Genomic DNA, 5528 nt, shown 5'->3' on the forward strand with positions numbered 1-5528 from the left:
TCGGGGACGCGAACCCGGGCCTCCGGCGTCACTCAACAGGGACCCAGCCTGTTAAGCTAAAGAGAGATCTCCCCTCAGCCCAGCGGGTGTGGTCCTGCTATTACAGGGAAAGGGCGGTGACATCACCGCTCTGGTAAGCCGGCTCTTACACACTTGCCGGTGGCCGTATGGTCCTCAGGCTTGGACGTCACGTATTTTTCTATTGTAAAGAACCTTGGATGAGGGCGTTAGCTAAATAAATGATCAAAATCAGCAACGTCAGTGGAAGTCATAAAAACGTTTTTCCATTTTTGCATTTTGAAACAAAGTATTCTTTTGACTAGTTGGACAATAGGAACATCTACCACATGGATGGTGTCCCTGTGGAAAAGCACCAAGTAGTGTGTGAATTAAAAAAAAAATCTTTGATATTTTTAGTTCATCTACAGTAAGCTGTCAGTTGGATGTTCATGAAAAATATTGTTCACTGGTAATACAAGCCAATATCCCTGGATAATGTCTCTAATGTTGTACAACAAAGTAGTTCTTAAAGAAAAAGCTATTTTTGCCTGTATCAAACGTTGTCTGTGCTCATTCAGCTGCTAATTTGAAAACTTTATCCACTTTTCCTTTACCATTGTTTCTTTCCAGAAGTCTTTATCCATCTGTGTAATTAATCTTACCTGATACAAAAGGCAGCACAAGCTAGAGAATCTTCTTGCAGGTAAATTTGCTTTCAAGGTTTTTGGATGGAAGTTGGAAGCACATATTTCTGTCTGTTTCATTTCTGCAGATCGTTCTTTTGAAATTAGCCTCCATCGATTTTCTTTTTTGGGTGGGGGGGGATTCCAGATGAGATATAGAGAACACCAATATTTCTGAGAATAAGTCATTCATCTTATAATTATAAACACATATGCATTTGCAACATCAGGGGCTGTAGTGCATTCCAAAGTTGTTCTTTGATCTGTAAATAAAAAGAATTTCAAAACAGAAAGAAACGAACCCGTGCCAATTGTACTATGAATTCAGAAGGAAGTAGTTGTGGCCTTGAAAGTGATTCCAGAGTCTTGTAAATTACGTCTATAGCTTCAGCCTGTGGAATATTCATGTAGAAAGATACAGAATCTAATGTATCTAATATAGGGACCACAGCACCATTTAATTTAAGAATTAAATCTAAAGAATCCTGAGAACAGTATATGATTGAAGCTGACATATGGTTTTAAGAAAATAATTTACATATCAAGATAAAGGCTCAAAAAGTGAACCATAACCAGATACAAAAAGAGAGCCAGAGGGAGTAACTAAACTTTATATTTTATATATATATATTTAGTGAAGTGTGTGTAATAGAAATTGTGTAACACGATCACTTTTTAAAAATAGAATATTCAGAGTAAGAAATGTATGTGTTTCTAAGATTTCCCCTTCAAACAAATTTAAACACTTTTTGGATCTCTTGTTGTGGAATTGGCCCATACTGTAAATGTGCATACTCATTTCTTCAAATTGTCTGATAATGTAATCCATCTGTCATTCTGAATACAGTGTAATAAGTGCATCGCCTTGGCTGTTGGTTTATATCTTATTGATCTATTTGATGATAAACCATTTGAAGTCCTTATCTCAGCCACAGAAGGATTGGGAGCTTTGTTTTTGAAGTTTTTTTGTCTCTTAAATCAACAAATGCACATGTTTGGAAAGTAAAAATCATTCCCAAAGGAACAAAAGCAGAATAGGAGTACAAGGAAGAATAGGCTTGTTGGAAATGCATTTCGCCCATGGTTTGGTTTTTCTTATAAATTTAAACAAATCACCTCTCGAGGGAAAATAATTGTATTTACTTGTGGGAACTAAAGACAAGGATGACCATTCACCCAGTATACTCCATTCTGCACCATGAGCATTTATAGTGGGTACCTCAGCTGGCTGCCTTGTGTGGGGTCTCCAGTTCGACAGGAAGGTGTTATTTTCTTGTCTTCCTCAACAAGGGTCCCCTCTTGTTTAGAATGGTTCCCTGAAAAAAAACACCAGGCACCCATTTCGAAGAGGAATATTAAAGGATCTTCCAGATTCTTAAAGGATTTTTTGTCTCCCATACTAGAGCATGTTTAATCTGTGGAAGGATCCTGGTCCTCCTGACTAGATTGATTCAACCTGCAATTAGTCGAGTTGCTGAAGCAGACCTTCAGTGTTTCCAGGGGTAACGCACGTCAGGGAATTGTGTCGTCACGTGACACTGACACCTCCCGGGGCGTGCGGGACACGTGACACTGACACCTCCCTGGGGGTGCGGGACACGTGACACTGACACCTCCCTGGGGGGTGCGGGACACTTGACACTGACACCTCCCTGGGCGTGAGGGACACGTGACACTGACACCTCCCTGGGCGTGCGGGACACGTGACACTGACACCTCCCTGGGCGTGAGGGACACGTGACACTGACACCTCCCTGGGCGTGAGGGACGCGTGACACTGACACCTCCTTGGGCGTGAGGGACACGTGACACTGACACCTCCCTGGGGGGTGCGGGACACGTGACACTGACACCTCCCTGGGCGTGAGGGACGTGTGACACTGACACCTCCCTGGGCGTGAGGGACACGTGACACTGACACCTCCCTGGGCGTGAGGGACACGTGACACTGACAACTCCCCGGGGGGGTCCGGGACACGTGACACTGACACCTCCATGGGCGTGAGGGACACGTGACACTGAAACCTCCCTGGGGGGTGCGGGACACGTGACACTGACACCTCCCTGGGGGGTGCGGGACACGTGACACTGACACCTCCCTGGGGGGTGCGGGACACGTGACACTGACACCTCCCTGGGCGTGAGGGACGCGTGACACTGACACCTCCCTGGGCGTGAGGGACACGTGACACTGACACCTCCCTGGGGGGTGCGGGACACGTGACACTGACACCTCCCTGGGCGTGAGGGACGCGTGACACTGACACCTCCCTGGGCGTGAGGGACACGTGACACTGACACCTCCCTGGGGGGTGCGGGACATGTGACACTGACACCTCCCTGGGGGGTGCGGGACACGTGACACTGACACCTCCCTGGGAGTTTGGGACACGTGGGGGAGATCTGAGGCTCACATCGCCGTAAAACTGCGGGTATGTTTCAGGAATGGTGACAACACCCAGACTATTTTATATGATGTTCAAGAGGGGGGGGGGGCGCTGTGTCTGCGTGTGCGGGCTGCAAAAAGAACAAGTTAAAAAATGTATTCCAGACCTGAAAACGTAAAAGAGAAACACAACAATTTGGCTGTTTGGCCTTCATCAGGTGCGTCACATTTTCTTGAGCCTCCTCGGCACACCTGACAAAAGGCTCAACAGAAACATTGCGTCCTGCCTTTTAACTTTACTTGTTCCTCTTTTATCAAGATAACCTCAAGCGTTGTGAAGGATCACAGTGAACATCACAATGTAGTCTATATAACCCACCTTGTTTTGCTGTGATAGGTAGTCACAGTAGAATTGACATTGTTGTTAAGTACAATTTTATATCAAACTTCAGAATTGTTTTTTTCCTCATACAAAGTAAACACCACAGTTCATATTCTCAAGTATTACTAACATCCACAAAATGGGACGTCTGAGAACCTCTTGATAAACTTCCTTCCCCGTGTGTATGGTTTGGCAGAGGGATGCGGATAAACATTGGGTTGACTGAAAGGAGTCTATTTGGAGTAGATCTTACCCGCTCAGCCTCTTATAAAAAGTTCATTCAGTTCAAGTTACATCAGGCTGAATTACTGATAGTCTCCGCTCTGAAGACCCCAGTCCGAGCCTCTTGCCGAACATTTTGCGTGCGGATGAATCAATGTCTCTTGTTTCCTAGGAGAAAAAAACATCAGTCTGAGTAACAAGGTGTTGGTAAAGTCCATAAATCCAGATCTGTTGAAATTTGCCCTCCTTATTTGAATGTTCAAGCTTCAAAGCACCAATAGAACAAGGCCCCTGATTCAACACGAAAGGAACAAGAATCCGAGAACAAAGCATTAGTGTGTTTGTTTTTTTTCTGCAATGTCTCAGGTCTCCTCATGTGCTCCGCATTCTTCTGAGGTAATGAAGTGAGTAGCATAAAACGGGGATGTTTTAAACCAAGTATATACATCCGTTTCCTGTCAAATAAAATACGTATGACCCTGCTTTTAAGTTTCTTGCAGATAAACAATAATCAGCTCAGTAGATTGAATTGCACATTTTCTCTTAGATAAATGGCAATAGAAAAGAAACTAATTGGCGTCTTCGGTGCTTTGATTTGCGAATTTGGAAATCGATCTACTTTGCTTTGAAAAGGTACACTGTGTGTGCGTGTGATGGTTTCCACTGAGGCATGCAGCAGGCTCAGCAGCTCACGCTGATGTTAAATGAAGCAAACCCAGATCCGAAGGTAACTTCATTTAGTAGCTTTAGTTTCAGTTCTAGAGAGCGTTCGACCAGACTGTGATTTATTGCCACACCACAGACGTGTTTCCATTTGATTTCAGTACCCTCTTTTATCTTGGCCGAATGAATTGTGCAGTGCACACAAATTAAAACTGTTTCTCATTGTTCGGCAGCTGCCCCTGGTATCTAATGACCAAATGAAATGACAACAGAAAGTATTCCATGGTCAATAAAACCTCTGATTTGCTTGGTTTCAATGCACAGCCCCACTTTGATGATGCGACGGCAGCCATAGTGCGCCAGAACGCTCACCACACACCAGCTATCTTTGGGGAGGACAACAGGGTGATGAATCCAGTTCATAGATTGGGATTATTAGGAGGCCATGATTGGTAAAGGGTAAGGGGAAATTTGGCCAGGAGACTGGGGTTAACACCCCTGCTCTTTTTGAGAAATGTCCTGGGATTTTTAATGACTTCAGGACCTCAGTTTTACATCTCATCTGAAGGACGGCACCTTTTTTCACAGTATAGTGTCCCCGTCACAATAATGGGGCATTAGGACCCACACAGACACTAACATCTCTTCCAGCAGCAGCCTTAGCTTTCCCAGGAGGTCTCCCATCCAGGTACTGACCAAGCTCACACCTGCTGAGCTTCAGTGGGCTGCCAGTTGTCAGTTGAGTTGCAGGGTGATATAACTGCTGGCACAGGCTACAAGTGATAGATATTGCTTTGCTTTAACAACATACTGCCATGTACATCAGGAGTTTTGAATTCCCACATGGAAAGCAATAGCTCATCTTTGGAACCAAATTCCTTTTAATGTATTTAGTTTGGAAGCAGGCAGTCTCTTAATTACAAACCACAGAGAATGTCGTTTTCCACACAGTAGTTTGCAAGGGCATCGAGTACTTTGCGTGACATGCTGCTCACACTCCTTGTATTTTAACAAAGTATGGCTGGTTCATTCTGGTCCATACTCTCATTTTGAAAGCACAAATGCAGTGTAACATTTTGTCAAGTAGAACAGGCTAGTTGGTCCAGCTTTCTCAGAGCGATAACAAATCTGATTTGCACCTGAGAAACCTGCTTACCATCCTGTTATATTTAGCTCTTTGCTCTCAAAAAGA

This window comes from Lepisosteus platostomus, chromosome 8 (assembly GCF_059453375.1).
Source record: "Lepisosteus platostomus isolate fLepPlt1 chromosome 8, fLepPlt1.hap1, whole genome shotgun sequence".
Lineage (NCBI taxonomy): Eukaryota > Metazoa > Chordata > Actinopteri > Semionotiformes > Lepisosteidae > Lepisosteus > Lepisosteus platostomus.